The sequence below is a fragment of the Balaenoptera ricei genome, chromosome X (assembly GCF_028023285.1).
Source record: "Balaenoptera ricei isolate mBalRic1 chromosome X, mBalRic1.hap2, whole genome shotgun sequence".
NCBI classification, from domain to species: Eukaryota; Metazoa; Chordata; class Mammalia; order Artiodactyla; family Balaenopteridae; genus Balaenoptera; species Balaenoptera ricei.
Genome location: NC_082660.1, coordinates 131,474,328 through 131,486,892, shown reverse-complemented (window position 1 = coordinate 131,486,892; position 12,565 = coordinate 131,474,328).

Below are 12,565 nucleotides of genomic sequence, written 5' to 3'. Positions count from 1 at the left end.
TCCTCCCCCTTTTTGTCTGCTAAAGGATTATTGGGCTTCCAAGGCTAAGTTGCAATCCTTTCCTTTCCATGGAACCTTCTCCTGTCTTTCTCTTCAACTTGCACCCTCGCTTCCCCAAGAGCACTCTGCATCACTTCTGGAGCACTTATACCAGAATTCTTTTTGATTTGTTTTGTTTTTGTTTTTGGCCTCCCCTCGCAGCTTGCAGGATCTTAGTTCCCCGACCAGGGATTGAACCCGGGCCCTTGGCAGTGAAAACGCCACGTCCAAACCACTGGATCACCAGGGAAGTCCCTATAACAGAATTCTCTGTTTCCCTACTAGATAGGTAATGGGCTCACATATGGGGACAGGGACCATGCCCGTCTTGCTCACCACCCTTAGAACAAAACTTGCTACAGACCACGAACTCAGTAAGTGGTAACTAGACTAAAAGGAATCGATCAATTTGCTTTCATCTATTTATTATTTTTTTCAAAACATTTATCAAGTACCTATTCTGTTCCAGCAGTCAGTGGTGAGCAAGACAGACATAGTGCCCGCCCCATTTGAGCTCACGGATTATGGGAGAGACAGGAAGGTACCAATTACCAAAGAGTTTGACAAGTGTCACTGTGGAATATGCCCAGGATGCCGAAGAGTGCCTTAAGTCTACACTGCCGGGAGAAAGTGACGTTTCAGTTTGAGCTGAATGATGAGTAGGAATCAGCCAGGTGAGGAAGGTGGGAAGAGACAGTGTTGGAAGCTGAAGGAGCAGCGTGTAAGAAAGCTTGAAAGTGAGAGAGGACATGACTTGTTCAAAGACTCTGAACTGGCACACTGGGTCGGGGGAAGACAGGAGGGGCCAGTACGTTCTGCGCATTTTAAGCCACGGGGTGGAGTCAGACTTTATCTATAGTAAGAGCAAAGGGGATGCTTTGAAGAGTTTTATGCAGGGAGATAACACCATCAGGTTGGCCTGTGATTGCTTCTGCCCCTGTTATCTGTTCCAGGTGGCAGAGTGGAGGGAGCCAGGCCGAGCATGGACCCTCCCTGGGCTTATTCAATTGCCGGAAACTTTGTCCTCTGGGCCCACTTTCTGTTCCTGAAACCACTCGCCATCTGAGTTTCTTGCCGTTCCCAGGAGAGGCCACTTCCCTCCACTCCCCCTGGTCTTTCCTAACGAGGCAGCTTAGAAAAGGCCTTACGCTCTGTGAATGGATTTGGATTCCTCTTGCTGCACTGCCCCGCCTCTGCTCTCTGAGCCTTTCCTGCCCTTGAATGGTGCTTGGCTCTGGCCTCCTTTCCTTCCGACTGCTCCTCCGAGTCTGGCCTGTCTCAGACCGGCCTCCTGGCCAAGCCTCTGACAGCACCAACCCCATCTTTAGATGCCTGGTGACTTGTCAGCCTGGGCCACTTTGCTGTTTGTTCCCACATCCAATTAGACTGTTTTGAATTGTAACCTCTGTGGACCAAGACTTTTTGGCTTTTGGTCCTTGCAAGTTGTGTTTACATCTATTCCAATCTCTAAATGAGTGCTCCAAGCCACATGCACAGCAATTCCCACAGCTACATTGAAAAATCACTGCCCGGGCCCCTCACTGTCTTTGTCTCCTGACTTTGCGGGGGCACAAAGCACCTTTGATGGGTCCTGAGGCTCTGGCTCATGAAAGCCTCACTGGCAGCAAGCCTGACTTTGGCCAATTATGTTCTCAGAAGAAGAACTTCGTTCGCCCTTACAGACCTCTAAACTAGAGTTTAACGTTTCCTGTTGATGTTCAAAAAATACAAACCATTAAAAGATGCTCATTGTTATCTATATAGCAAAGCTTCAGAAATAGATACGCCACCCAAGAGTGGAGAAATGGCTTGATGCATTTTGGCATATCCACTTAGGATAGCACACTACTTTCAAAAATGATGATAGTGATGGTATAGAAACAGGCATGCAAGTCCACGATAAGATCAAGGGGCAAGCAATGAACTTGTGGGTATAAGTATCATAGCTGGGAAAGGTTCTGTGCCTGTGGACGAGATCTGGAAGATAATATAAAAGGCAAAAATAATTATAACCAAAGTACCCACTAAAGTACAGTTATGAGGTACTTTTACGCACATTATTTTATTTAATGCTCACAACAACCCTGGGAGGTTGATCCTGTTCTGCTCATTCTGCAGCTCTGTCTAGGGAGCGGCAGGTTCAAGACTCAAAATCCGGTTGTCCGTTGGCTATGGCATCCTGTTTGACTCCTTTCTCTGTATTTGTCTATGTATTTACTTTTACCAGAGAGCTTTATATTTTTGTATGCTTTTGTGTTACTCTCTAGCTAGCATCCTTTGTTTCAACTTGGAGGACTCCCTTTAGTGTTTCTTGTAAGGCCATGTGACTTGCTCTAGGTTATATGGGGAGGTAGTGATGGAACTAGGCCAGAAAGCACCTTTCGAATAAATGATTTGAAAAAGAACCTTAAAGACTACCCTTTTTCAAACTTTAAAAAAGACTATTCTATATATAAAATATATGTTACTGTAAACCATTCAAAAATGATCTCTATCATGGGGATGTAGTGTACAGCATGGTGACTAGAGTTAATAATACTGCATGACATATTTGAAAGTTGCTAAGAGAGTAGATCTTCAAAGTTCTCATCACAAGAAAAAAATTGTAACTATGCATGGTGACAGATGCTAACTATATTTATCATGTTGATCATTTTGCTATATATACAAATATTTTTTTTGGTTGTTCTGTATTTTTTATTTTGTTTTTTTTTAATCAGTCATCAATTTTATACACATCACTGTATATATATACAAATATTGAATCATTATGTTTTATGCCTGAAACTAATATAATCTTATGTCAATTATACCTCAATGAAAAAAAAAGTTCATGAGTCAACAATTTATAAACCCTCTTAGCAGCCTGATACCTAATAACATGTAATAAAATTGAATACACTTTAATGAAAAGAAGACTTTCTAGATTCACAATTGGAGACCTGTTTAATTCCGTTAAAGAAAAACAAAAACCCTCCTTATTAGTTTGCCTATGTAAACAAAACGCCCAGTAGGAAAGGAGACCTTTTCCTATTTGACTCAGCGTCATAGCCCTTTTTTGCCCCTGCACGGAATGGCCTCAGTCTGCATGATTCTTCTTCTTTTCCTTGACTGCCAGCTGCACAACGGGGTACAGATGCTAAGCACACAGACTGGTGCTCAGACTATCCCTCTTTCAGAATCCAGTTCTGCAACTTTCCCACCGTGTATTTTTGGGCAATTCATTTAATCTCTCTCTTAGCCTCAAATTTATCGTTCCTTAAAAGACATGACGATAGAGGAAGATGATGGAATAGAAAGCCCCAGACCTTGTTCCCATACAGAGATGCCAACCTAACAACAATATCTGATCCAAAAAGCCTTTATGGGTATGCCAGAAATCAGTTAAGAAATTGCAGGACCCTCAGGCAAGCACAAAGCCAAGAACGGCCACACTAAAATGGGTGAGAAAATCCACTGCATTTTACCCATGATAGTCCTTTCCCAAGCTGACACAGCTCATTCTGATCAAGTAAACACCTGTAATAGTATAATAATGGTGCCTAAATCACTTTTAATCCCTTTGATCTTTGTATAGACTTTAAATTATAAAAGCATAAAAATAATTATAAGGATAAACACATGTTAATGGCTACAAAATACGAAAAGATGTAATTTGCGACATCAATAACAAAGTGAGGAGATGTAAAAAAGTAGAGGTTTTGTATGCAATTGAAGTTAAATTGTTATGTTTAGAATAGATTGGTATAAATATAAGGTGTCTTATGTAATCTCCATGGTAACCACAAAGAAAAATACCTATAGGAGATACATGAAAGAAATGAGAGAGGTACAAACTAGTATGTAGAAAAAAAACTAGGGCTTCCCTGGTGACTCAGTGGTTAAGAATCCACCTGACAATGCAGGGCACATGGGTTCAAGCCCTGGTCTGGGAAGATCCCACATGCTGCGGAGCAACTAAGCCCGTGCGCCACAACTACTGAGCTTGCGCTCTAGAGCCCGCGAGCCACAACTACTGAAGCCCGTGTGCCTAGAGCCCGTGCTCCACAACAAGAGCAGCCACTGTAATGAGAAGTCCGCACATCTCAACAAAGAGTAGCCCCCGCTCGCTGCCTCTAGAGAAAGCCCGTGCACAGCAATGAAGACCCAACACAGCCAAAAATAAATAAATAAAATAAATAAATTTAAAAATAATAATAAAATAAACTACAGGGATATATTGTACAACACAGGGAATATAACCAATATTTTATAATAACTATAAATGGAATATAACCTTTAAAAGTTGTGAATCTCTATGTTGTACACCTGAAACTTATGTAGTATCATACATCAACTACACCTCAACTAAAAGAAAAAAACAAAAAAAAGTATGAGTAGAACCAAAAGTAAATTAAACATTTTTTAAAAAGGAATCAAACCATGTCACTATAAAAAATCAACAAAACACAAAGAAAGGCAGCAAGAGAGGAAAAGAGGGTCAAAATAACTGTAAGACATAACAAAAGAATTAGCAAAATGGCAAAAATAAGTCCTTCACTATCAGTAATTATTTTAAATGTAAATGGACTGAACTCCCTGTTATGGATTAAATTGTGCCCCTGACCACATTCATATGCTGATATCCTAACCCCAGTTGTGACTGTATGTGGAGGTAGGGCCTTTAGGGAAGTAATTAAGATTAAATGAGGTCATAAGAGTGGGACCTTAATCCAATAGGATTGATGTCCTCATAAGAAGAGGAAGAGACACCAGAAATATTTCTCTCTCTTGACATATAAACAAAGAGGAAAGGCTTTATGAAGACACAGAGAAAAGATAGCCATCTACAAGCCAGGAAAGAGAGTCCTCACCAGAAACTAGATTTGCTGGCACCTTGACCATAGACTTCTAGCTCCAGAGCTGGAGAAAGTATTTTCTCCTTTGAGAAAATAAATGTCTGTTTTTTAAGCTACACACTTTGTGATATTTTGTTATGACAGCTTGAGCAGACTAATATACTCCTCAATCAAAAGACATAGAGTGGCAGAATGGATAAAAATGGAAAAAGAAGATCCAACTATGTGTTGTCTACAAGAGACTCACTTTAGATTTGAGGATACATGTAGGCTGAAAGTGAAAGGATGGAAAAAGATATTCCATGCAAATGGTAACCAAAAGAGAGCAGGGCTGGCCACACTTAGACAAAATAGACTTTATGTTAAAAACTGTCACAAGAGACAAAAAAAGACATCATACACAGATAAAAGTGTAACCAAGAAGATATAACAATTATAAATACATGTGCATCTAACAGCAGATCACCCAAATATATTAAACAAACATTAACAGAGTTGAGGAGAAAAATAGACAGCAACACCATAATAGTAGGAGACTTCAATACCATAATGGAATGAGGCTATAAATCAATAGCAAAAGGAAAGCTGGGAATTTTACAAATATATAGAAATTAAACACAATCTTGAACAACAAATGGGTCAAAAAAGAAATCACAAAGGAAATTAGAAAATATTTTTAGACAAATGAAAACAAAAATAAAACATGCCAAAAGTTATGGGACGCAGCAAAAGCAGTACTAAGAAGGATGTTTATAACAATGAATTCCTACATTAAAAAAGTAGAAAGATCTCAAATCAACAACCTAACTTTATACCTCAAGGAACTAGAAAAAGAACAAACAAAACCCGAAGTTAGCAGAAGGAAAGGAAGAATACAAATTAGAATAGAAATAAATAAAATAGAGAAGAAAAAATCAACAAAACTGAGTTGCTTTTTTGAAAATATTAAGAAAATTTACAAACCCTTCGCTAGATTAAGAAGAAAAGAGAGAAGACTCAAATAACTAAAATTAGAAGTGAAAGAGACATTACAACCACTGCCACAGAAATAAAAAAAAAAATCATGAGACTATGTTGAACAATTATACCCCAACAAATTGGATAACCTAGATGAAAAAAATTCCTAGAAACATGTGACCTATCAAGACTGGATCATGAAGAAATAAAAAATCTGAATAGACCTATAACTTGTAAGAAGATTGAATCAATAATCAAAAACCTCCCAACAAAGAAAAGCCCAGGGCCAGATGGCTTCACTGGTGAATTCTAACAAACATTTAAAGAAGAATTAATGCAAAACCTCCTCAAAGTTTTCTGAAAAATTGATGTGGAGGGAACAGTACTAAATTCATTTTATGAGGTCAGCATTACCCTGATACAAAAATCAAACAAAAATACTGCAAGAAAAGAAAACCATAGACCAGTATCCCTGACCAATATTGATGCAAAAATTCTCAACAAAATACTAGTAAATTGAATTCAACAACACATTAAAAGGATTATACATCATGACCAAATGGCAATTATTCCTGGAATGCAAGAATGTTTCAACATATGAAAATCAATTCATGTAATACACCACATTAACAGAATGAAGGGCAAAAATTGCATGATAATCTCATTGATGTAGAAAAATCATTTGAAAAAAATTCAATATTTTTTCATGATAAAATTTTAATTCAACAAACTAGGAATAGAAAAAAGTTACTTCAACATAGTAATGAGCATATATGAAATGCCCACAGCTAACATCATACTCAGTGGTGAAAAACTGAAAGCTTTTCCTCTGAGATCAAGATAAAGGCAAGGTTGCCCACTCTCACCATCTCTGTTCAACACCATACTGGAAGTCCTAGCCAGAACGGTTAGGCAAGAAAAAATAAATAAAAGGCATCCAGGTCAGAAAGGAAAAACTTAAAAACATCTCTGTCTTCAGATGACATGATTTTATATGTAGAAAAGCCTTAAGATTCCACACACACAATATTAGAACTAGTAAAGGAATTCAGTAATTTCACAGTATACAAAATTAACACAAAAAATCAGTTATGTTTTTATACACTAACAATGAGCAATACAAAAAGGAAATTAAGAAAACAATCCCATTTATAATAGCATCAAAAATAATAAAATATTTAAGGGAATTCCCTGGTGGTCCAGTGGTCAGGACCCTGCACTTTTGATGCTGGGGCCCAGGTTCAATATATGGTCAGGGAACTAAGATCCCACAAGCTGTGCAGTGTGGCAAAAAAAAATTTTTTTAATAAATTAAAAATAAAATAAAATATTTAGGAATGAGCTTAACAAAGGAGGGGAAAGGCTTGTACACCAAAAACTACAAAACACTGATAAAAGATATTAAAGAAGCCAGAAATAAATGGAAAGATTTCCATGTTCGTGGATTGGAAGATTTAATACTGTTAATGTTGATATTACCCAAAGCTATCTACACATTTCATGCAATCCCTATCGAAATTCCAATGTCATTATTTATAGAAATGGAAAAAAATCCTAAAATTCATATGGAATCTCAAAGGACCCTGAGTAACCAAAACAATCTTAAGAAATAAAGACAAAGGTGCAGACCTCAAATTTCCCAATTTCAAAACATATTACAAACCCATAGTAATCAGAACAGTGTAGTACTGTTTTAAAGCAGACATATAGACAAATGGAACAGAATAGAGAGCCCAGAAGTAAATCCCCATGTATAAGGTCAAATGATCTTCTACAAGAGTGCCAAGCCTACATGATAGAGAAAGGATAGTCTCTTTAGCAAATGATGTTGAGAAGACTGGATATCCACATGCAAAAGAATAAAGTTGGACCCTTATCTTACACCATAAACAAAAATAAACTCAAAATGAATCAAAGACCTAAACATGAGACCTGAAGCTATGAAACTAGTAGAAGAAAATAATAGGGGACAAACAGGCAACAAAAGAAGAAAATTGAGAAAACAGGTAACAAAAGCAAAATTAAACAAATGGGGCTATATCAAACTTAAAAACTCTGCACAGCAATGGAATCAATAAACAGAGCAAAAACACAGCCTATAAAATGGGAGAAGATATTTGCAAACCATATGTCTGATAAGGGATTAATATCTAGAATATATAAAGAACTACAAACAACAACAAAAAACCCCCAGATTATCTGATTAAAAATGGGCAAAGGACTTAAATAAACATTTCTTCAAAGAAGATATACAAATGGACAACAGGTTTATGAAAAAATGCTCAACATCACTAATCACCAGGGAAACGCAAATCCAAACCACAGTGAGGTATCCCTTTACACCCATTAGGATGGCTTTTTTTTTTTTAAGGGAACGCTATTTATTTATTTATTTATTTTGGCTGTGTTGGGTCTTCGTTTCTGTGCAAGGGCTTTCTCTAGTTGTGGCAAGCGGGGACCACTCTTCATCGCGCTGTGCGGGCCTCTCACTGTCGCGGCCTCTCTTGTTGTGGAGCACAAGCTCCAGACGCGCAGGCTCAGTAGTTGTGGCTCACGGGCCTAATTGCTCCGTGGCATGTGGGATCCTCCCAGACCAGGGCTCGAACCGTGTCCCCTGCATTGGCAGGCAGATTCTCAACCACTGCGCCACCAGGGAAGCCCAGGATGGCTTTTTATCAAGAATAAAACAACGACAAGAGATAATAAGTATTGAGGAGGATGTGGAGAAATTGGAATTCTTGTACACTGTTGGTTGGAATGTAAAGTGGTACAGCTGCTATGGAAAAACAGCATGGACATCACTCAAAAAATGAAAAATAGAACTACCATATGATCCAGCAATCCTACTTTTGGGTATTTGTCCAAAATATTTGAAATCAGGGTCTCAAAGAGATATTTGTACACCCATGTTCATTGTGGCATTATTCACAATATCCAAGAGGTGGAATCAACCCAAGTATTCATTGCTGGATCAATGGATAAAGAAAATGTCATATATACATGCAGTGGAATATTATTCAGCCTTAAAAAAGGAAATCCTGTCACATGCTGCAACATGGATGAACCTTGAAGACATTATGCTAAGTGAATAAGCCTGTCACAGAATGACAAATACTGCATGATTCCAATTATATGAGATATCTAAGGTACTCAAAACGCTTAAGAGCAAAAAGTCAAACTTTAAAAAGCAAAAAATATAATGGTGGTTGCCAGGGGCTGAGGGGAGGGGAAAAAGAGATTCAACAGGTATGGTTTCAGTTTTGCAAGAGGAGAAAGTTAAAAATGGTTAAGATGGTATATTTTATGTTATGTACTTTTTACCACAACAATATTTTAAAGTATGGAGAAGATATTTGACACTATATCACTTGATTGTGTAAGGATTAAATAAATTACTGCATGCAAAATCCTTATGATGGTACCTGGTATTCTACAAATGGTAGGCATCCTTCTTGTATGTATTGTCTCATTAAATGCATCTGTTTGCCTTTAAGTACCCCAAACCCACAGACCCAACTAGTCTGAGCAGAAGTAAGTGTTGAGAAAGAGAAAAGCAGCCCCTGACAGCCAGAAGCTTAGCCTGGCACGCTCATCTAGACCTTGGTGTTGAGCAGAAATAATTTCACAGAGCATCAACATCATACAAGACCATTCTGTGACTGATGGATCAAGACAAGATCAAGACTACTTGTAATCAAATCTGAGCACAGGCAGAAGCAAGAACATTGTCCAAACCACTAAACTGACTGAACCTCTCACTACCCTGGTGAACATGAGTAACCGCTGCTTTTTTTTTTTTTAACATCTTTATTGGAGTATAATTGCTTTACAATGGTGTGTTAGTTTCTGCTTTATAACAAAGTGAATCAGTTATACATATACATATGTTCCCATATCTCTTCCCTCTTGCATCTCCCTCCCTCCCACCCTCCCTATCCCACCCCTCTAGGTGGTCACAAAGCACGGAGCTGATCTCCCTGTGCTATGCGGCTGCTTCCCACTAGCTATCTATTTTACATTTGGTCGTGTGTATATGTCCATGCCACTCTCTCACTTCGTCCCAGCTTACCCTTCCCACTCCCCCTGTCCTCAAGTCCATTCTCTACGTCTGCATCTTTATTCCTGTCCTGACCCTAGGTTCTTCAAAACAAAGCAAAACAAAACAAAACAAAATTACAGCCTTAGCCTCATTCTGTTTTTCCCACCTTCTAGATAAATATTATTATTCCTAGTCATAAAATTATCCCAGTTTCCTGACAGCATCCAATCCATAGCAGAGCCCATTTCCTGAACACTTCCCCAAATCACCTAATGCAGTCTGAAATCTTGCAATGAGTGCTGTCTGTCCCCCTTTTACTGTGACACCACACAGATCCCTATGGTGTGTGATCACCTCATTGCAAAGAGTCAATAACCCTGATTTCTTTAATTATAGATGTGCTCCTGATGGTCTCTGCTAGAGGAAATTAACAGGGTTGACCCTGCCAGGTGCAGCAGTCCAGATGTGTCTCTAACGACAGTATATTTCATTGAAACCCACCTCCTCCTCAAAGTCTTCCTGGATTTACCCAGTTGGAAACAGTCTCTCCCTGCCCTCCCATGGCACTGCTGCAGTATACCCATTATCACTCTAGTCTTATTCGCCCTGGAGTATATTCTGTGAGACACCAGAGGCTAATGGGTGTCAGAGTCCCAGTGCTCTGGGTTTGAATTCGAGAACTTTCCTTCATGTGCTGTGTGACCTTGGGCAAGGCACTGCATCTGTCAAACTTCAGTTCCTTCTGTTATTAAGTGAAGAAAATGATAGTGCCTGACTTGTGAGATAATGTTCACAAAGCATTTCATCTAGTGCCTGCACACAGTAAGTATTAAATGCATTGAAGCTGCCATTATTATGTTTACTTACACAAAATTCTTCATTCTTGAAGAATTTTAGACCTCATGGGGAAAAAACCAGTTAAGGGGACTGAGGTCATGAATCATGTTCAGGGCCTCTCCGGGCTGATCTAAGGCTGTAGAGACTCCCATCAGTGGGTCCTTTCCCCCATTAGACAACTTCTATTTGCCCTAATCTCCACAGTGATAGAGGTGTTGCCCATGCCTCCATAATATAGAGCCTTGACTGGCTTGGCCTTGTTTAACCCTTCCTTAGTTTCTTTTCTTTCTCCCAAGCTTCATTGTGAGACTCTCAATTCTTTTGACTTTCTCTTTACCTCCCTTTTCCTGTCCCTTTCTCTGCTTTCCTCTTTTCTTTCTTTCTTTCTTTTCTTCTTTTTTTTTTTTTAACTATTGTCAATAAGAATGACCCTTGATTCAGATGCACTGGAACTAAAATTAACACTGATGCTAAAAAGCCACAAGTGCATTTGCATTACCTAGAATGGTATATGAAGTGTCGGATTTAGGAGAGATAGCTATGTACAGAGCTGGGTGAAATAAGTCCTCAAAAGTGGTTCAAGCATAGTGCCACGGGAACTCAAAGGAAGGAGCGTGGTGTGCAGGAATTCGTGGATGAACAGAATAGGCGAGAAAGAGGGTACAGGAGGCTTTCAGAAGGCTCTTGCAATAGTCAAGTCAAAAAGTCCTGAGAGACTTAGGGAAGTGAGTGCAGGTAGGAATGGAAAGGAGATGATAGGTAAGAGAGGTTTGAGCTACAGAATCCACAGGACATATTAAGTACCATGCTGGAGGGGCTTGAGCCTAGGATTTAGCTCTGGGATCCAATGCTACAAGATCTATACCTCTCGTCAGCTGGGTGCCCTTGGGCATGTCACTTCCCCTCTGGCGCCTCAGTTTTCTTATCTGCAAAATGGGGACAATAGGTATCTGCTTCATAAGATTGCTGTGAAAGTTAGATTTGATGAAACACCATTCTGTTTTCTTATCTTTTGATGTGATAATTTTGTAAAAAGTGTATTGATATTATTACCAGGACAATGAAGTTAGTGGCAGTCAATGACTGCAGCAGTTGCAGGTCTTAGACCGCTTGAAACTACATCTTCCATCTTCACAGGATCACTCTGGAAAGTTCTCACTCAATGGTGGGGGTTATTCCTATCCCTGTGGGAGACCTTCCTGGAGCATCTTCACTCCAGGGCTGTGGAGGATGTTAATGGTCTTGGGAGGGGAGTCCAGCATCTGGCCATACCCAGAGTGAGGGCCATTGGTTAAGGAGGGCTTCAGCCTGCAGACAACTCTGTCTGTGGAAATGAAGGGAGGGGTCATTTCTGCCAGTGATTTCTTATGAGAGAGCTCCCTAACTAACCCACTTCCTCAAATTCTCTAGCTCTGAAAGGGAAACATTTACACATGATACTTTAAAAAATACCTTTATAGCTATTTAATAATAGCAAAGCATGTGCCTGCTTTATTTTGAGTTCCTTTTGCTGCATGACTAACTGGGACTTGAGGGAAGTATCAGGCAGCACACCTGTTTCATCTGTTGTGGTGATCTCTGCTCCCCAGAGAATGTGTTCACTGTGTGTGAAGAGGAGAAATGTGGAAACTGGCATGAGTGACTGCTTATGGTTTCCTTTCCCCAAATCAGGTCTAGCCCATCAACCTAGGAAAGGATGTGCTGACAGTCATTAGTGTTGGTTTTTAAAAGGGACTAGAAAATAGGTTGTTTTAAATTGTTATGACCTGGGGCTTCCAATGCCTTCAAAATATTGTGAAATGTGCACACAAAATAATAATAAGTAATAACTAGAACCCACCACCCGCCTTATGCA